The 22504-nt window shown below is 34.7% G+C and overlaps 1 protein-coding gene and 1 long non-coding RNA gene across 2 annotated transcripts in view; both read left to right on the plus strand.

Moving 5' to 3' along the window:
• Positions 1-22504, plus strand: part of CNTNAP2 (contactin associated protein 2) — a 1014544-nt gene that overhangs the window by 140398 nt on the left and 851642 nt on the right. The gene's annotated exons all lie outside the window — the stretch shown is intronic.
• On the plus strand, positions 10758-22225 carry LOC147655791 (uncharacterized). The gene is made up of 4 exons (XR_015280051.1): positions 10758-10829; positions 10917-10995; positions 15098-15176; positions 15468-22225. It is a non-coding gene; the product is annotated as an uncharacterized LOC147655791 (long non-coding RNA).

Genomic DNA, 22504 nt, shown 5'->3' on the forward strand with positions numbered 1-22504 from the left:
AGGATGAAAGAATATCTCTATAAAGTAAATCTCCCCCCTGCATTTATTTCTCCCAAAGCAACCTTTCTGCTATGAAAATGTTGAATGAGGTTATTTCTTCAAGAAAAACATGTTCTGCTTTGAAGAGGGGTGAACTACTCTTCTTTCTTTAACAAAGTCTTTATCAATTAACTGCCCTTAATAAAAATTTGAAAAGTGAGAGTAAAAACACATGTGTTTCTGAGCAGTTACCACATTGATATCCATACAATGATGCTTAGAGTAGTACCAGAAAACTATTTCAAGGCATTCTAAAATAATATATATGTGGACAACATATTTAATTATTACTGGCTATGAAGTTGAGATTCAGAGGGCTACACTTTAACATCCTTATACTGAATATTCTCAGTGAGTATGTTGGCAAAGTGTGGCTAGGAAGCAGTTATTCATCTTAGCTGTACAGCCATTAAGTAAGAAGCAACAATTAGCTGATAGGCTACAAGAGAAAAAAATGTAAGGACTGAATATGTACTACTATTAACACTTTGGTGTACTGGTTGCCATTTACTTTTACAATTTGCTGGTTCCATTATTAAAATTTTAACAAAAATAATGAATAATGAATAAATAAACTCCCAGTGATTTGTTTCTTAAATATGAAGGCTGTGGTAAGAATGAGGAACACATCAGTACAGTGTTATAACAAGTTATACAAACAGGAGCTTCATATTGGCATTAAAATATATTAAATAGTCATGTAAGTATTGTGACTGGCAGGTAAAAGTCAAAGATTTTGGGTGAAATTGCTGTCTCTATGAACAAAAAGAAAAAAAAGAGTAATCTCCAGTGCATCTAAACATGCAGAAATTTTCTCAGTACAGAATGGTTGCATGGATAATACATTTAATTTCTTTCATGAAGTGCTAAAATCAGGATAATTCATTGTTGGACAAGAAATTAAACTCTAGGTAAAAGCTCTCCATGTAACCTTGTGTGTCATAGAATAAATAAATGAAAACCTAACAAAAAATCCTGATTCTGAAAAAGACAGTAGGGGAAAAATTATCCATTTCTGGCAAGTTCTGAAGTGCATGGTTTTCAGCAGGCCTGGTATAGGTTTAAGTGTCAGGTGGTTTTGTAGTGGTCTGAACAACTGAAAGGTAATAATTATTTGCTGGAGGGCAATAAAGTGTTTGCATTGGATTTCTGTGATTCATCAAATTCATGTAAACAAAAAGCTGTGTAACTTTCTTACCATGAGGTTTGGGCAGGTTTGAATATTGTTTTAAAGACAACAGTTTTCTTAGTTTTGTAAATGAATGTAAAATGTCTTGAAAACTAGCCACTGGACTTCTCACTCTACAGAAGTTCAGGTTTCTGATTACATCACTTTATACCTTCAGTGTTTTCTGGGAGAAACATTACATCAGTATTCCCGTGCTGATTCCAGCCTCCATACCAAACTAGTATTTGTTAACTTCTTTTCAGTAAAAATGTTGCACTTCTTTTTATCTTAGGTTCTTTTTAAAAAACAGAACTCAAATTAGTGTCTTTGTCTTGCACAGTTTTAAAGTGTTCCTGATAATTTTACTTTTTATAATACTCCATAAGCCATGAATGTGTAAGCAAGAGGATAAGAAGTATTTTGGGTTTTAGGGATTCTTTGATTCAATTTTTTTCTGGATAATTAGTTCTACTATGAATTGACCATATATATTATAATCATTTATAACTGTGCAACAGATAACATTACCATTGACCTATGTGGATTTGTTTGTGGCTTTTGAGTAAGGGTTAGTTACAATTTTGTACTGCCTGGATTTATTTTTGATATATAGATCAGACAGCAGCAGCACTTTGGTGTTGGTGTGGAAAGAGTTTGTGAGAACACTCAGTTTTTGTTTTGGTCACAGCTGGCATTTTTACGGGCCAGTGTGGATGTGGCTTATATGAGAATGTGTGCTACAACAGCCTAAATAGTTAAGACAAACAATGCAGTAAATGTCATCTAGAATTATATCTCTCCAAATGGCTTAAAATGACAAGTACATCCTGGACTCCCTGTGTTTTCCACCTTTCTGCCAATTCCATAATCTCTCTTTCACACACCTTTGATTATTGCAATTACTGGGGGGGTGTGTGAAGAAAACAATGCCAAGACAGAAATACAGCATGGGGAGCAATGTCAACTGCAGGAAGTTAATTGCAGGTGCTTTGTTTACTCTTCCTTGCTTCCCTTTTACATCAGTGTTGCTCCTATCCCTGTTTAAATGAGCTTCCAGGTATTGTTGGCAAAATAGAACCATCACTCAAAGAGTATGGCACAGTAAAATGAAGTTTGATCACTGTTTTTTGGTTTGTGTTGTTTGTTTTTGTGTGGGGTGTGTGTCATTGCCCTCCTCCCCCACCACTCCCAGCTGAAAGAGTGAAGTGTGTCTCAGGAAAGCTTAGAAGTGAATTCCACTAGGTTATAATTAGCTCAAGGTATCACTTCGTGCAGTAAAGTTTATTCTTTGAATTGCCTGGAATTTAATTTGATGAGCACTGATCTGCAGACATTGTCAAATCCCTCGACAAAGCTATTTCAAAGTTATTAGAGGCTCTGCTTCTCTTTCATTGGCATCAACACTGCACCTTCAAAAGCCCTGTGATAAGTTCAAAACATTTGACAGTTGTTTATACATTTATATAATTTTGAACTTGTAAATTTCCAAACAGGATGCAAGGCACACAGACTTGTTCCTATTCTTGAGGAAAATTCTGTCTAGCTCTCAAACGATAGCGTCCCTTTCTCACAGGAGAAGCTCATTAGCAAACTGTAACTCCTGTAGTCTCACCTTTTGGGCTATGAGTCATTCCAGCTCTGCTGTGCTGCCTCCTTCTCTCCCTTGTGTACAAAATGGGTATGCACTGTTAGTTTTACTGCAAAGTCATTTCTGCTGCCTTGAAAACCTCCTAAATTCAGATTTAGGAATTTGAAACATAACTCTGAAGCATATTCAGTATCAAGAGTCCTATAGTCTGTCAGCGCTTCCTGGCTGCAATCTGGAATGTGCAGTTTTATTATGGCAAGCATTTCTTCATCATGGATTCTTTATATAATATGTGCACAACCTACAGTTAATGGTGTGGAAATGTTTTATTGCAACTTCCTCTTTTAAGTAGACGCGTTTCTAAATTATTTTGCCTAAAGCATCTGTTATACCTCCTGTATCTCAGTCAGTATTAAATCCCCCTTTCATTTAGACTGAAAGCATGATGAACTATATAAAAAAGAATCTCATTTTGCTTAGTTCTTCCTTAGCCTATTTTGTCAAACTTTTGGTGAGGAATACCTTGTGGTTACACAGTCACATTAGATGATTTAAGTTCCAGTGAGGGTAAATTAGTGTGCAAATAGAAGAATTAATAGCACTGCAAACTGATAATACAGTGTATTAAAATTCAATAACAGACTAGGAAAGAATTGACAGAAAATAGTACTTAAATTACTTGTAAACCACAGAATCCTTTCTCCTTCATCTGTGATTTAACATGGTGTCCAGCAGAGAAGGAAGCTGTGCAATTATATCCTCAGTTTTATCCTAGTACACAAAACTCCCCTTTGACATTCTTTCATCAGACTTTACTTTTCTTGGCCTAATATTTTATTTCTTATAGACAGTTTTTCCTCTGAAGCTCCAAAATCTTCAGGAAGTTTTAATTCTTTCTCATCCAACATGTAATTTACTTACTCATTCTCTGATTGTAGAAACCAAATTAATGTGTGGTTTTACTTAGAAAAACAAACATCACTTTGTTGGACCGAGCATCATTTCTTGTACTTCCGAAACTTATTGTGAACTCCTCATTTCAGCAAAGGATAAACCTATCTTCTCTTTCTGTTGGTTCACTGAAAATTTCAGAGTGAAACATGTTTTACCCTGGACAATCTGGTATTTTGCATTTTGCTTTACATATTAACTGTTTCTACATGCAAATGCTAAATCAGGGAAACTTATCACTGGTTGTTAATCACAGTGGGAATGAGCCATTTTGATATTAAGTGATCTAGGAATTAATAGCCTCCACCCTCCTTTTCTTTAGTGTACTACAATAGTATGAGCAAGTCAAATAAACAGCTGGGCTCTTACTAAAGTGCATTAAACTTCAGTGATCATGTGAAAATAAACGACAAAATTTACCCTGGACTTACCCTGGATACTTACCCTGGACAGGAAGGAAGTATTTATTTCTTTTTTAAGAATAAAATAATAATTTGAAAGTTCAGAAAAGCATTTAGGCAATGGTTGCGCTTTTTTCTAGTGATCTGGTGCACCACTTTTCTTTCCACTTGCTGTTTATTTTTTACAATTTTGGAAAAATCTTCCATTTTGGGAGAACCAGAAAGATTATCATTTAACCTGAGACAGCTAGAGTAGGAATGATAAATTAGTTTAGTCACAAATCAGATCTGTTTTTTTTTTATAAATTCTCTGACTTCTGTTATCAGAAGTTAACAAAAGATGTGCAACTTTTTATTTATTGGATGTCTTTTGGTCTGGTTCTCTATACCAGATTATAAGAGTTCTATTTTTGTGAATATTATAGAAAAATGGTACCATTACACAAATGGACAAAAAAGACAAATTATTATTTGCAAAATAAATTGGACTGGCAGCAAGTAGTGATTAGTCAACACAGATGAGCAAGCAGGTTTTCAGTGAAATTCCCCTCTTTGAACTAGGGTTGTGTTTTTTTTTTTTTAATAAAAGGAAGTTAATAGTTCTAGACATGTATAATGCAGAAGAAACTTCTGTACTCCTGAACCTGAATCTTCCTTTCAGCGCTCTGCAAAACCAGTGTATTGCTATCTGAGCTGTTATATTTGTAAAATATAAGCTGGAGCTAATGCCTGAAGAATGACAGGTGCCTTTGCAGCAAGGAGGAACAAATACTGGTTCCGTTTTTCAGAGCTGAGAGGGTTAAGGAAATCTAGCAATAAACTGTGAACTGTGAATATACTGCTCTGTTTACTCCACTTGATTGAGTTAATTTATTCAGAGCACTGACAAACATGCTATGACACACTTTGTTCAGAACAATACCTTTTGCTATGAGTCTGTCTTCATATAGAGCTCCTTTTGTCTCTGATGTTCCTGAAGCATTTTAGGTCATTTCTGTTGCATTAAACCAGGCAATACCAGTAACTGTACACTGAGAACCCAGCCCTAAATTGCACATTATACAATGAGATAGAGTAGCTTTCAGATCATGATAGGCAAATTTTGCCTTCACAAGCATATAATGACTTAGGTGATTTCCAAGGATGAAGATTCTTTGAAGACAGGCTATACCATAGGGAAGAACATGAAAAAATGCTCTGAAAGGGTGTAATTGATATAAAAGATCCAATATGTAAATATTAAATGTTGTACAAAAGATTTGTCGAGGAACTTGACACCGGAATTTTAAAAAAAAGTAGATTACAGCTGTGAGTTAAATATTGGGCTGCATTTTCACATACGGTATTATGGTATGACTTTATAAATATTCCCTATCTAAATCTTGATTTAAGCAGTCTATGAATTTGAAAATGCAAACCTATACCTAAATATCCAGAGTGCTACTCAGTCCTTTTACTTTTCTATTTCTGGTACCAGTCATGTTTGCTTAAAATTTGGCTGTAAACTTTGATGGAAATGAACAAACAGGCAGAAAATCCTCTGCTTTCATTTAAATTAATTGTTATTGTATCATAATATCTAATTCTGTGTTTTAGTTCATCATTGGTTGATGTACTTTTTTGTTTTCTTATATCATGCAGACTTATTACTTGATAGGCATAAATTGACTCAGTAGAATTTATGCTCTCTTGATCTCTTCAAAATATTTAGACATTTTCAATGACACATGAAATTATCAGATCATTCTTTAATTTAAATGATTAAAGTCAGTTTAAAGATCAGAATTATTTTCTAATTAAATCTCATTTCCTCATCTTATTATATAGGTGTTTTTATAATCACTGAAAGAGATCTTTTTTTGTCAGTTCAGTATATTATTTGGGATTATTTTTTGTATTAAGCCTGTTACATTTAGAGTTAATTTGGTGGGATTGTTCAATACTCAAAATCTACCTTAGAAGTGATACAATTATGATATTGAGTTCTACACAGGAATTAAATTTTGTTTCTTTATTTTTCTACCAATCAGCTTAACTCTACTGGCTCCAGTAAAATTATGGTAACCTACACTAGTTGAAGGTATGGCACATTATGCAAATCTCCTTTTAGTGGAGTCTCCTTTTGTTATCCACCCCCAGTGTTTCACCTTATCTTGTCGTATGCCCTATACACCTCCTTCTCCCCATCCCCTTTTTCCTACCCAAATAGAAGTTACCAGCTTCTCCCATATGTTCTTTTTATTCCCTTTACCCCAAACCAAGTTTCCTCTGCTGTGTTTCCTATCAATTACTGTTTTTATGAGGAACCTTTATTACACCACCTCATTTTCCACCCTTAAATACTTTTGTGAACTTTGCTCCCTCTATCCCTCAGTAACAACTGAGAGTTGTTAAAGCCTATTTTTTTTATGACCAATTTGCTTGCTCTGTTTGACAGTGTTTGCTGGTTGTCTCTTGCTGAATTCACAGTGAGTAGGGTCTTGAAGCAAAAAAAATTTGTAACAATTTCTTTGTTTTGGGTTTATAGAACAAGTTAGCATATGAAAGTTCTCAGATGCTAGGCCCTATAAATACCTAAATTAATCCACACTCTACTGAATTTACTTGGTATGGTAAGTTCATAATTCATGACCCGAGTACATCAGACAAAATCTATTTTATTTGGAAATTACATCAAAGAAAAAAAGCTGGTGTTCCTCTTCTCTTTTTTATTTCTTTTTTTTTCTCTTTTCATTTTCTTTTTTTCTATATTTTAATGAGTTCAGGAATTTCCCAAAAAATAATTAAGTATTTCCACACAGGTAACACTCTACTTAAAAGGGTTGATTTGCATGGTCAGTAAATTCACTACCTTCCAGTAAGAACTTTGGGAAATGTTCACCTTGTTGTCTGAATCTCCCCCAAACTTGGGGTAAGAGGACAAATAGAAAGGGAAGAGTTAATAAAACAGATATCTGTACAAATATCCTCCTAGACCTTGAGATCTTTATTTCTGTTTAGCACTGCTGGTATTGTTATGAAGAAGATCAGAGAGTGTAATTCCATATATTTTTTATTTGATGCTTTTCCATGTCTTGATAGGTCCAAAAGGCTCTTACACTGGGACTTGCTGGTTTTTTTCTTCTATGTGCATTGGTATGGAATGTTCATATTTGAGACAGGTTATGCTTTCACTCCTCTTCAGCACTGCTGCCTGTGCTTCCCTAAATAATTTATTTCTGCTTTATGGTCTCAAGACGCTGTTGATTTCAAAAGATTCAAAATTCAGTCCACTCTATCAGCATATTTGCATGAAGAAATATTCTATTTTTCAAAAATACTTCAGCAATGAAATCTTTTGTTATATCAAGTTATATCTAGTTATATCTATACCAAGTTATATCTTTTGTTATATCAAGTTCTCTCTAAATTGGTAAGCAATTTTGAATTGTAAACATTTTATTTGGAAAATTAGCTTAATCAATGAGGTTTTTTAACTATTGGAAATGTAAATGTCAGAAAATATGCTTCATGGATGCCTTTAAACTCCTCCTTATAACAAAATCTCCATGCTCACTGCTTTTCACTATATAAACAGAAAACTGAAGCGGTGTTGAAAATATATCACATAGTTTGTACAAAGCAAATCAAAATCAACATTTTTGCTCCTTCAGAAGTTTGAGGGTTTTTCTTATTAATTAGGCCTTCAAATTATAAATGTTTATGCAGATTTCTAAAGCTTCATCAAAGGTCCTTACAGCATAATGCAATTAAGTTTCAGTTGATTAGGCAATTATAAATAAATGAGATTTTTTCTGTGTGAACAATGCACACAGATAAACTGGTTTGTGGAACTAATATGATAAAAAGAATTCTGTCACATGTATTATGCAAACTTAGAAAATCCTTGGAATGTGGAACTTTAAACATTCTGTTCACCCTCTGGCATCCATTGATTTTTTGATAGGGAAAACTAGATAAGATGCAAATTATGGCCCATTTTTTCCACTTTAAGTCAATTATTCACCATAAGTCATGGCTAGAAGATATTTGCATGTTAAATTCAGGCTTAGTTGTGGAAAAAAAAATCTGTGCTTTGTACTCAGAAAACATTTTAATTAAATCAATGTCATTTATGAATATGAAACAAGTAATAAATGCATTTTGTTTGTTCAAGAGATTGCTGATGGATGACAATATTCTAAATTGGAACAGACTTATAGTTTCCTTAAAGTATTTTAAAGTATTCAATGCTTAATGTAGAACAATGATTTTCTAACTTTAAAGTAGACTCTGCAGAAAATAGCATGCACATTTTTATTCTTAGTGCTATTATTTCTGCTAGAGACAAATGTGTATGTAGAGCATGCAACCTAAAAAAAGTGTCTGAATATGCAGGCCATATGCTTATCCTCCTTAATATGTTTTACAAGACATGCATTTATTTCAAGACATTCTAATCATTTGACACCAAATGTTGCACGCTGAGCAGGAAGTCTGAAAAAGAAGAATGTTTATTAATATCCATGTTTGATAGATATTAGAGATAGCATGTAACCAGGTTTTGGTAATGAAGCATCAAATACTTTCCTGACAGACATACAATTTTTAAAACTACACTTAATAACTTCCTATGTCTTACTGATAATTCTGACCTTGTGACTTCAGTAGTGTTTTCCCCTGTGAACAAAAATAATACAATAAGAACATTTAGATGAAGTACATATTTAGAGATTCTGCAAGACTTCGGTCAGAGGCTTTATTCCTTCTAGAATCCAACCTAACTCAACACAGAACTCATTTGCCTAAATTAAGGGTTAGATCTTTTGGGTGGATGGGAAAATGCTTTGATAACAACTTGATTTTATTATTCAGTAGTATTTCATTCTAAATGAAATAATCTTCCTAATCTCTCTAATTTCCATTTTTTTTTGACATTAAAAAGAAATTTATCCAGGCCAAAATAAGACTTAGATTTTAGCTTAGTTTTTAAGGGCGTGAACATAAGGAGACCCAACTCCATATCTGTCTGCCACTAATTTATTTTGGATATAGTGACCCAGTTAAACCATTTGAAAAATCAAAGGTAGGCAAGTCTTACTGAGTTCTGTTATAATCCATGTTCTATTCATGTTATAATCCAAATAATCAATACACCATGTATAATATAATATAAATATCTCTGTTTGTATGTATATATATATATATATATATATGTATATTTGTTCTCATACAGGAATTTGTTGAACCCATTTCTTTTTATCAAATCCTTGCCAACTTGCTTAAAGTAGAGGTAGCATATATAGACTTGATGTAGCATATTATGCAGTGATGCACAAAGATACTAGAAAGAAATAGAAGTTCATTCTTAGTTTCATAGAAAATACCTTTTTTTCCCCCTGTTTAAAAAGAGGAATGAAATATTCTTCCCTGAATTTTTTTTTTTTTAAGACCTTAATATTTCTTTTAGCTAATATTAATGTATTAAACTAGAACATCAAAACTTTTAAATCTGAAAGCTGTTTATGAAATTAAAATTTTAATTAAAAAATGTTAGTAAGAAATACTTTTTTCCCCAAGTATTCCAACAGTGATCCATGCTATTAAATTGGTTTTTTTTTTTCTCTTATGCCAAATTGCAACTATAGCCACATTTTCCTGATGTATATTACTTTTTGATGAACTTGTATTTTTCAATAGAAAAGACATTTATTGGAAAAACCTCTAAGTGCCTATTCTGTATATATGAGATACAAGTTCCTCTCATACTGACAGAAAATTGAGAGATCATTTCTTAGGGATGGATACACAGGGGAAGATGAAGTATCCAGGCAGGAACGCTGATATTTTGGTTTTGATTATTTCATCAAAAACCTGGAACACCATGCTCATTGTTTATGACAAATCACATTCTTTTTCTTACCTCAGGTTATAAAAATTTAATTACCCAAATATTCTTTCATTGATTTAATATGCTTCCCTATTGACAAAGGGTTCAGCAGTATATTTTCTGGCCCATTTCATAGTTCAATTTTGGATGGGTCTAGTGGCAGGATTTCATTCTTCTTTCAGCTGCTGAATTGATCTTGCAATCTTAAATGTGTCTTAATGGTCATTTAAAATGCAATTTGTTCCTTTACAGCTTTTTAAATGCAGTTTGAATAGTATTGCTATTCTTTTATTGTGTAAGGATAGGCAACATATTATAACAAAAGGAACAAGCAATTTATAGCAAAATATGTTCAGGCTTGATCAGTGGTCTCATCTTTTATCTGACTTGCTAACAGTAGTTATGAGCAGTATTTGCATTTAAATATCTATCTATCTACATCTATCTCTTTCTAAATATATATATAAAGCCATGAACTCCTCATAGATGACACAGCAACCACAAAAAAACCATCAAAAATGGCAAAATGAAAAGTCGTCATCTTTATTAACTTTGGCAGTGTGGTGTTAACAGCAAATAATTCCTTAAGTTATTTTTTTTTATGTATGTATTAATTTATTGGCATTTTAATCCTTTCTATGTGACTTTTTTAAATCCCCTCTTTAATTGCTTTCACCTGAACACTGAAGGCTGTTAGAAGGCTGTAAGAAAGAAGGTGGGACAAAGTGAGAATAGGGCTATAAGGGTGTTTGGAGCCATTCTAACCCCTATTTGAATACACTCCATTCGATAAAAAGTCTCTTTTTTCACTGAGTAAGATTTGAGTTCATACAACACTCTTGAGTGAATGAGTCACAGAATAAGTCATGTTGACTTTTTTTTGTTACTTTCAAATTAAAGAAAATTTTTCAAAATTATTTGAATTTGACACCAATAAGAAGCCATCTTGTTTTTACTATCTTCTACAATTGCTGTTCTGGTGAGTACCTCCAACGTTGCCACGTGTTCATATAGGATTTAGCAGTCAGGAAGGGATCTCACAGCTGGAAAAGTAGAAATTCTGGGGTTGTTGGTCTCTGTATACAGAGGCTCCTATACAGGAAGGCTCCACTTCTAAGTTTCAAGGTGATCAGTGATTTTTATTGGTGAGATTACACTAGGATAAGCTGCCTATGGCCATTGGGAATCCTACCAGATTTTAAATTTAGCACTTCTAATTTTTCTCATGGAGTGTGTCCACTGCATGTCCCAGTACCTCACTTATAAGTGTTCTGGCATAAATCAGCAGTTATTTCAGACCTAAAACCTTCCCAAAGGGGTAAAAGACATGCTGGAGTTCTCCCTGCTACTTGGAGCAGAATCAAAAAGGAGTTCCAGATGGTAGATTTTCAAATTGAGAACAGTCTGATTGCCTCTACATTAAAGGCCAGTGCAGACCAAATTTGGGACAGTTTTCATTTGCTACAACCTTCTAGGGCTCAGGACTGTGTGTCCACACTGAAGCTTTACTGGCAGTGAAATTCACACAGGTGCCAAACCTGCATGCCTGCCAGGCAGGCAAAGAGAAGAAATTATTGAAGTTACCTGCATCCACATTACAAGGGCACTCCTCTGAACTGTGTCTCTGCATGTGACTTCAACCTGTGATCCACTAAACATTCAAACATTTTTAAATACCCCAGTACAGACCTTAAGTGTATAACACATGACAAATCTTCATCAAAAATAAGCCTTTATCACTAGTCACTAAATCATTAATGAATTCTGCATATCTTTACCAAGTTTGACTGCAGTAGATATCACCTTTATATTTGTTTGCATTTGACTGTGTTTCATGTTTTTTTTTCGATGCTGAATCATCTTTACTTAAACAGAGACTAAAAAACTGAACAGTGATTCATGCAGGATTTGAAGGAAAAGAAATGCAAAGGAAAAGGAAGAGAAAGGTCCTCCATGATTAAACTTGCAAAATCCTGTTATGTTGGTTTCTTGAGATGATATACTGGCATCATGATCTATGGCAACCCTCCTCCCCCACAGCCATAATTATAGAAAGTAGACTCTTTTAATGGATGCCATAAATTTTAGATCGAAAAGCCTTTCCAAATTTTCCTCTTTCAGTAGCAGTAAGGCATCCAAAAACCCATCAATTTTTATCTATATTAATATTTTTAGCGGGCATGTCCAGGGCTGAAACCTCTGAAAAACCAGATCCTGAGGTAATGAAAATCAATACAGGCCGGTTGATATGATAACGGTACCGTGATAAGAATGTAAGTCTTACGTTGAGGCAATAATTAGAGCTTTGCACACTTCTCATTTTTTTCTGAATTGAGAAATATCTTTCTAGATGCATTCAGGTAAATCCATTTGCAGATAGAAATGAATTTAGCTTTGTTTCAATAAGGATGATTAACTTCCTTTTCTTGGGCTTGCCTTGTTAAAGAATGATAGATAACACTCTTCATACTCTCATCTCAACTGACGGGCTTGCCTCTGGTCTATTTTCTGGTTTAAAGAAGAGGAAGAAGAATTTCTGTGACAAAATTCTTTGGTAGCACCTCCAAAAAACCCCCAAACTTTTCCCAGCTTGATAGCCTAGGCTGCAGTGTCTATGTGAAAAGCAACAATATGTCTTGAAGATCTCACCATGCTTTCTCTACCTCTAATCTTTCTTAAAGCAACATCTTCAAATATTTGATTGTATTTGAAGAGTTTAAAATATATGATTTTTTTTTTCTATCAGCAATAATAGCATCATAATATTCAAAAATATTGTCAGTTCAATTGTAGACATCATCAAATCTACTGCAATAAGAACCGTAATATCAGTACAGAAAGTCTTACAATGCACTACCACATTTGCTTTACAGTAGATTCACTTCATAGGTGATGGAAATGTTTACTATTGTTAGAAAACCGTACAAATATATTCATGGAACAAGTATCTAAAATATATTTCAACAGCATTCAACTAGTGAAGTTACCTTGACAGCTCTTCTTGCATAAACACAATGAGTTATGGGATTAAGTGTTTTTCCTAAACTATCATAAGTGAACTAGGAGTTTGAAGCAACTTTCTTTCTTCTATCACTCTCAGATTTTGCTTGCACTGAATATATCTTGAAAGAATGGTGATATAGGTGCAGATTCATTACATCTTTATCAGAATTTCACCCCTTCAAAACAACATCAAGTACATATATGCATGTACATATATATATATATATATATGTATTCCATTAGTCTCTAGAGATTCCTTGATGCAAGTTTAATCTTACCTTGTGTATGTTATAGGTAAGACTGGATCTTACCCCTTATATTTTCAGTATTTGCAGGGGAAAAAAAACCTGTAAAATATAAAGGATAGTTATAGCACACTTACAGCTTTGCAGCTGCCAAAACACTGTTTTGGGAAAGCAAATGGCCCCTAACGGAGCTGTGCATAATCATAACCACTTTGGTACTACTACTTGATATTTGCAAATTACCTCAGTTATGTCTGTGATCAAATAATTTTTGCAGCTGTACTGCAGATAATCTTAGTCCTAGATTTTCCACATGACACTTGTTGCTGTTTTATGTGAGGTTGGGTAGGGTGTGGGTGTTGCTTTATAGTGTTTCACCTGGAGCATTTGTCCTTCATTGTCTTGAAAAGTTATTGAGTTAGGGTTTCCCTTTAGATGTTGGCTTAAAATACAGTTGGTCTAATTTTTTTTGATTGACTAGTAGTGTTAGAAGACAATTTATCATGGAGGATGCTGTCATTCTCTGAGAATGTCAGATATCTGCTTTTCTTGGCAGAAATTATATGAGAGCAAAATTAAGAGATTTTTCTCTGGAGTGAATGATGGAATAATTGCTTGATAAATACTGGTTAGTTTGATACAGGCTTTAGTTTTGAGAATTGGTGGTTTAGATGGAGTAATTGGAGTAACTCTTAAAAATTGTGACAATCTTCTTCTACCTATTAATAAAGAAAAAGCATTTCTTATTAATTTTTAATAGTACTTAAAATACACAGCCTCAGATTAAAAGATAAAACATCCAGGAATTATGTCAATGAATTTGCTTAAATGAGTCTCATAATTTCCATCTTACTTCTATAAACTTTCCTTATATTATGATGAAGATACTGAACACTTCAAATCATTACAGTTCTGTCCTCATGCAAGTCAGGAAATAACTTGAAGTTACAGTGAAGTATTTAAGTACTTTAAAACCTCTTGCTTGTGTTATTCTGGAAATCTGTTTTTTGATGATATTTTTTAGATTAGGAAGAAAGATGAGGAGACATAAATGCTGCATACTATTTTGACTTCACAGGATTAAATTTTTAAAGGGATTTAAATCAAAGGATTTAAATATTTCCATTGGATGAGTAACTATACTAACAAAATACTCTTGTATAAATAGACTGGCTTATACAAAGGCATCTTCTATTTCCAGTTGTAGGCAGTAGCAAAATGATCTTTGATCGCTACTGCACCACATTCAACAGTATGTGATTGTGATATGTGTATTTATTTAAAGTCTAATAAGAGTCATTGCAGTCACAAAATGAGGGATTGTTTTAAATGTTTAAATTTTTAATGAAACAAAGTCTCTGGTAAAATACTACATCTGTCTACAGCAGAAAAATGCCTCCATCATTACTCGTTAAATGTGAATAAAAATTTATTTGAAAATAGTCTTCTCTTTAAAGACAGGAAAAATGAGAAAATGCAATACACCATTGGTTCGAGAAGAAGGGTGTAAATGATAAAATTTGGGCTCATAAATTAGCATGTTCTAGATCATCCTTTAGCTTCTGAAAAGTATTTGATTGGGATGATTTTGTGTCAGGAATGCCTGTTCATAGATGAGGAAATGAAATCCACTCAAAGAACAAGGTCCCGACAACCAAAATCTTTACTCTATGCAATTGCCTCTGTATTTGTTTATTTTTATGAGAAAGAAATATGAATTAAAGTGTCTACTACTGGATAAAGGTGTCAAAAGGGATGGACTGTAATTCTAATTAAATTCCACATGATGGGTGACAGGGAATCTCTCTAAGCTTTATCGTTTCCCTTCAGCAGATCTCAGTTTTCCTCAAGAAAACCATCTTCCTGATCAGCATGAGATAATACAGTGGAAAGGTGTTGTTTTGCTCAGGAGGTACAGCATCTTTGGTCTTTCTGTTCTGCTGTGCCTCCTGTGATGGAGGTGATCCTGCAGACCTGGGATCACTTCCCTAGATGGGCAGCAGGTGCTGGGCTTTCCTGGAGTGGGAGTGTGGCCCTTGTCACTGGTCCAAAGGGGCACTGAAGGGTGCATGCTGTGGCACAGAGAATGGCTGAGCTGGGGACCTGGAAGTATCTTGGAAGCACAGGAGGAGTCCCACTTAGTTTGCTGGTTTTCTGTTAGAGGTTGAACTGCTGTTTTATTTGTATAAAATTTCTCTTCCAGCCACTCTGGGAGTGTGCTATGCAACAAAGCTGAGGTAGATGCTGCTCAAGCCTCTGGTCAGCTCTGCATGGTATCTCAGCATCATTTAAAGTTTGGCCTCCTGCTGGACCATCCTATATTTATAACTGTCAGCCAGACTGGAGCATCCCTGGTGTGTTCTGAGCCCTTGGACCTGAAAGAAGCTGCTCTGTGAAGGGCAGGGTGTGCCTTCTGGTGGGGTTAAAATGTCAGCCTGGCTCCTGCTCCCCGCCATGCTGTGCCACAGCTGGCTGCGGCTCATCTTGGGTAGGGAACAGGACCTGGGAAAGAAATCCCACCACCAGAATGGGCACACCTCTATCCTTCATCTTTGCTGCATCATCCTCCTAGACTCTCATGAGTCTTCCTCTAAGGACTGGAAGGTCCCCTCTCCTTGCATTTTGAGTCTGGCTGCAAGCAGAATCCCACTGATTTCAATAATTTTGGTGGGGCTGAGTTTAGGATTTACCCCGGGGCTCAATTTACAGATTAATTAAAGGGAGAGCTTAGATTTTGTGTAAACTGCTCACAGTTTTTCAAGAGAGTTGGTGGAGCTTAGTATATATTCATGCCTTCAGGCCAAAGAGTTAATTGAAGATGCATAGATGGTTGCTCACAGTCCCAACAGGAAGTCCCTCAGTTATCTAGTAATCATCCTAGCCAGTCTCTTCCAGAGGGTGGCTCAAAGCAGGATTTTAACTTAAATGTACCAAAAATCTCTCTTTCACTCCTGACTGATCAGTCATGCAATACTGCTGTTGCAGACTGTGCTTGCAGTATAGTAGAAAGATTAAGCCAGGTAAAGCTCATTTCTTTCCTCCAGAGAAAGAATTAGTTTGTTCAGGGAGAAAAAATATAGTAATTCAGCAGTGTAATAAAAAAAAACCGAAACAGTTAAGGCTATGGTGAAATTGTTTTAAATTAGTTTTATTTATTCCCAGATCCTTGTCACTGTTTAACATTAAAATTATTTCCTGTTTTTCTGGTAGTGAGATTTTCTGAAAAGAAAATGCTCTAAGACTAGGACATTGACCCACTGTTCCCAATTAGAGGAACCTGACTCCAAAAGCTCTGTTCTTATTGGAGGTATTTATTATTAATTTCTGGTTTAAACTTATTCTTGGTGAATATAACGTATTATCTCATCTCTGAAAAGCTTATGTTAAATAAGACTTCCTAGTCTAGAGGAGAAAAAATACTACTTCTTCCTGTCTAATGGCAAAATTAAAAATTCATTATTAAAATAATTTGTTTCAAAGAGAACAAAATCTTCTGAAAATTGAAAGTTTGAGGGGAGAAGAAAAGCTTAAGATGTTAAAAAACTGGAGGAATAATAATTTTGTAATTTCATCTGAATTGTCACAGTAATTACTAAACTTTTTGGAAAGTGTATTAATTTATTTTTTCATATTATGACATTCTGGTAGTAATCACATGTGTATTGTAGAGTTAATATTTTTTTTAAAATTTTTTTGGAATTATGTAGAGCTGGTTAAAATAATTTCCTGTTATATTATTTCCAAGCTATGCACAGAATTTATAATGAGGTATTGGGAAGTTGGATAGCATAAAAAATATTTTAAAAAATGAAATGAGCCCCCAAGAATCTTAGATTTTGAAATGGAATATTGAAATTAGTGTAAAAGAACAAATTTTGCTTAAATTTTTTTTTCAGTAGAATTTTAAACAAAATTCAAAGCATAGTGAAAATCTGGGACCAAAATATAAGATATTTTAATGAAAATATTTAAACAATTTTTATATATCTTTGAAAAAAATTGCTTGAAGACACTTACTGGGGGAAATTAAGTGTAATTTTTGTCCACTGGAGATGTTCTTTATTTACTGAGGTCGAAAAAGACCTTGCATGTAGATTTAATATGTTACTGTTACAATTTTCTTCTTCACATTCTCTGGTCTTCCAGCCAAGAAGAATCAAACATATCTTCTTTTGAAGCCTCTTAATAATTTACTGTAATCTGAATGCCAAAAAATAGGCAAAAAAAGGAAGAAACCTCTTCCCATGATAGAATATCATGCTAAAGAATTAAAAAGAGTAGACACCGAGGCTCATTGGCAATAATCACCATAATCTGTTAACCCTTCTCTTTTTGACAAAAAGACTGACTTTGACTCTCATTTATTCAAGGTTTATTTAATTTGGCTCTGTCTGCTTGTGTCATGGCAGGCCCAATTACAAGATTATTTAGTTTCCTACATATTACTTTGTGCTCTGGGTGACCGTAGACCATAAGGAAGGGCAGCAGCAAGGAATAAGGTATAAAAGAGATGATGGACTGAGGAGAAAACAAAAGAAAAACAAAGAAACTGCTAGTTTCACAAGTAGCCCAAAGTGCATATTGTTCCACTTCTATCAAGCTAAAAATCTGTAAGGCTGGTTGGGATATTTGTGGTTTGAACAAAGAGAGGAATCCAAGGAGCTGCCTTGAACATTCCGCTGGATTAGCTTCACAGGCAGTGGCTCACTCAGGAGAGAACCACCATTGATTTCTGCAGAAAGCAGAAATTTTTAGATTGTGTGGTATTTTTTTTGAGAAGTTTTTATTTGTCTCTTACATTTGCCTCTTCCATATTTTGATTCCAAAATGCAGTAAGGCACATTAAGAGACAAAATGAACAGACAAAATGAAGGAATTACAAGGCCAGGCTTTTAAGGAAAATGTTTATAAGGCATTAGATGAGACTTGGGTCATTTTTCACCAGCCTGTGTGCCCTGAGTTGTGGCTTCAGAAATTGCTTAGAAGGAAGTTGTTTCAATAGAAAGTTTGGCAAACAATCCCCTCTTTCCCTCACCCCTCAAGCTCCTATCAGGAGCTGCTTTGCCTTCCCAAGGCTCCCGCTGCTGCCTGGGCTGCCCACTGCCACACTCTCAGCTGGACCAGAGCCCTGGTGATTGGCTGCAGAAAGTTTATTAGGTAGGAAATGAGGCAGTTTGAACCATGAAATGTTTGTTTTGAGAGAGAGTGAATGAAACAAATCGCATGAACAAATCGCATCTTTTACATTATCATGAGACTAGAGGTAGCAGATTTTTGTCCCAGTTTTTGGACATGTTTTTATGTTTAATTATAATAATATAAACACAGCAGATATATACAAATTATTTAGATGTAAATAGTGTAGATGTAATGTAAAACTTTATTCTTTTGATAAGTGATATTTACATTTTTAAAGTGTAAAGTGGGAACTTTGACTGAAGCCCTCAGTTTCTCTGTGCTCATTAAACTAACACACAAATGCAGAGACTGGTTTAATTTAATTTTGTAGATTTCTGGTATAATTTGGCTTTCTAAAGACCCATTTTCAAGCTCTTTTCTGCAACAGTGAGAAAGGGAATTTTAAAGACAAAATTGTAATGGCCCTTAAGAAAGTAGAGTGCAGAACAGTGGAATAAGCTGTGGTAGAATTGTGTAGCATGGGCTCCTGGTGGAGCACCCTGGTCATATGGGTGTGCCAGTATTCATGCTTCAAGAATAAAATATCTCAAGAGATATTTAATTCATATTAGAATAACCTGGAAGATATATCAGAATGTCTTCCAAGTTAAATTACCAAAATCTCAAGTTGTGACAAATGATCCCTTCTAGTAGTGATATTCATCCTTTTATTAACAGAAAGCACATTTGTAAGACAGAAATCATCCAAAGGAAATAATTAAAATATATGGAGAACTGGATACACTTCATTACATATGATTTTGGGTTGTTGCAGAGTTGGTAATCATATTAAACATTATGATCTTCAAATGTGTATGCAGTACTGAGTACAAACTTTGGAGGGGGCAGCCCAAGTGTAAAATAATGATATCCAGGCAGATCCTGCAAACAGAGCTGGTTTTGCCCCCAGAAAGGGAGCTTAGTCAATAATTAAAATAAGCAATCCACATTTGACTTAAGACAAAAAGAGCTAAAGGCATCTATTTTCCTTTTACACTTGGTTTGACTTTGGCAGTCAAATTTAAGCACAAACGGAAGCATAAACTTGAGGGTTTTGAGAGCTGCTTTTACCACTGAGGCACTTGACATGCAAATCGAGAACATAAATTTAGCCTAAAAATGGCATTGCACAAAGATTACTGTTACATTTCCCTCTGTAGCCAGAAAGCATGTGGAAAACATAACTTGTTTCAGAATGAACCGTAAATCAAGTAAACTGGGACAAATTAATATAGTCTGATCAAAAAAACCTTGCACTATAAACTGATCCATAACATAGTTAAATAATGCAGGCATAATATTTATTATTTTGAGGAACTAAAAATAGATGATAGGTAGATATGACACAGAATTTCCAATGAAAAAGTGTAATCATGGATCTTCAGGAGTTTGCCAACTTGCTTTTCCAAATTTACTTCTTTTTCACTTGTGATTTTGACTCTTTTGTAAAAAACTCTATTAATTCAGAATCTCCCCTCTCTCATAGTGGACTGCCATTTTATACCATATCATTTGAACTGAAGTAAGGGTCTGCAGAAGCTATAAAGGCAGTGGTAGGACAGGCCCTGTGTGTGAGTGCTTTGTGTGATGTGCAGTCCAGTCCTGTCACTAGAATGTAGATTGCAGTGGCTTCTGCAGGATTTCTGCATGCTGTGCTATCAAGAGAGTCGGACTCTTACATTGTGTGTGTGCTGTCTCTTGCATGGCAGTAAGTTCCTAGGTATGGGTTGGTGTAAAGGAGGTGAGCAGTGGACCATTAGTCTAAAAATAAATAACGTACTCTTACCAATTCCCTGCTAACTCTTTAATTCTCCCCTGGTTAGCTCTAATTCTCTAGCAGCAGGCTGGAAATTTGAAGCTGTCCTTCCACTTCAGTGGAATGAGCTGGATTTTTCATAGCATGAACCTATGTAAAAGAAAAAAATACTTGCTAAGCACTTTAATTGATTCCATGCCTTTTTTTTTCTTGGTTTTTTTTTTTTTTTTTACTTACCTTGGAATTAAAATGCATTTAAACTATTGAGCACTGTAAGCATGTATATTTCTAAACTTTCCATTGGTGAGCATCTTCTGATCAAGGAAAAGGACAGTAGATAATATTTCAATAATGGCTTAGTACCAAATAATTGAAGGAATTACTGATTTGGGACTAGATCTCTGTATTATTTACATAATGGATACTAGGTTCCAGTGATACTGCATAAACTATTGCTATTTGGAATAAGGCCACAACAAGTTGGTCTAAAGCATTTAGAGGTCATGAGCTGACCTACAGCAGAGTTAGCTTAGAGTCAGTCACTCCTGTTCCTTCATAGAACTTCACTTTATTCTCTACTTTTAGCTTTTTCTGGTGTGTTTAGGTTTGGTTGTATTCTTTTGACTTGAAGAGCCACTTCCTGCATTGGATCTCAAGGAATTAGTCTGCAGCCCAGTATAGGAATGCATGGTAGTAGTTGTATTTTCTTTCTGTATTTAATTGAAAGTATGTTTTGTGTTCATTGCTCTTAGTGAATTTTAATTTTATTCTTTACACTTTCATATGTAAAAAAGTGTACAAGTGCAGGTATAGCTGTCTGGAGTAACAGCTGTGAAAGGCAGAAACTCAAACATGAAGTAAGAGCGATGACTTTTTCTAAAAGAATTGTCTGAAGTCTTCAATAAAAGAGAACATTTTAAAACTTGTATCATTAGTTAACATTAGAAGTGTTTTTGTTCAGAAACATTGTACAGAACATTGAAAGTAGGTTCAATTAACAGTCATAGCTCTCAAATGTTTCTGTTCAAAGGCTCAGTGAATCCTGTGTTCTCTGAGTTAAGGAATAAATTGTCTCCCCATCTCAATTTGTAGTTCACACCATTTGATGGGGTTACCTCTCACACCTGGAAGCCACAACTTTGTAGCAGTTGTCTGTCAGTCTATCTTGGAATACTTAGAGAAAGAATAATACTTTACTGTTTAGTAAATTGCCTGTGTCCTTGGATAGTGTGGTCATTTTTGGTTTGGCTTTGTTTTCTTTTGTTTTCTTTTCCCTGAGGAAGTAAGAGTGTTTAGAAGCCATTTTGATTATCCTCTCTACCATTAGGAAGCTGCTAGACAAGAAAAGAGTTTCAGCTCAACTTTTAGCTTATCCCTAGTGTCTTTTGAAAGACACAAGCATAAAGAAAAGAAAAAAGACATTTTGCACCTTTCATATCCATTTTTTTATATTACATATTAACCTTTTCAATTCTTTGAAAGATTCCCTGATGTCTTGGATTAACATAAGAATAGGTTTTCAGAACTCACAATGAAGATAATGTAGTTCGTATGGTCACTTCATTATTCATTGTATTCTAATATCTCATCAGATGAGGTCTGGGCTTTTTCCCAGTTCTCCTTGTTGCTGTCTACCTGGAACACATTTTCCCCCATAGGACAGTCACTTTGCATGGCGTTTGTCTGCTATTGTATTCGCTTCAATTTACAGTTGACTGCAAAGATTGTTTTTTATATACTTGCATGAAGGACACCATATAAACATAAATTGTGTTGAATTACATAATAAAAAGCCTATTAGTGCGAATAACCTCTTTCAAGGTTGTCATAATGTGTCCTTTTGAAGAAGAAGATAGTGCAGTACCATGTTAACTGTGATCATTTAAAATGTAATATACCTGAATTGGTTTCTTTTTGTGTGTGTAATGGGGTATTCTGAACTTGTATCAAGGTCATTTTTGCACAATACCAATAACTTAACACCATTGCTGTGAGACAGCAGAATAAATTATCATTTATGTTGGCTTTAACCTAACTTGATGTCTAATTTTCTTTAAGAATATTCCTAGAGCTGCCAAACCTCATTACTTACGAAAATACTGAAGATCATTCCACTGTCTTTTGGCATGCTGTTTGTTATTCTGCCATTACCTGTCACTCTATTGCTCTGTATCCCAAAGTGGTGGTGATGAAAACCCATCTGAAATATCCCTGAACCCACCTCTGTTCCTGTGACATTCCTGCCTAGTATGTAGAGACAGCTACCTAAGGCTGGGTCAGTGACAGTGAAGCCATTTTTGCTTCTT

This window comes from Cyanistes caeruleus, chromosome 1, assembly GCF_971803275.1.
Source record: "Cyanistes caeruleus chromosome 1, bCyaCae1.hap1.1, whole genome shotgun sequence".
NCBI lineage: Eukaryota > Metazoa > Chordata > Aves > Passeriformes > Paridae > Cyanistes > Cyanistes caeruleus.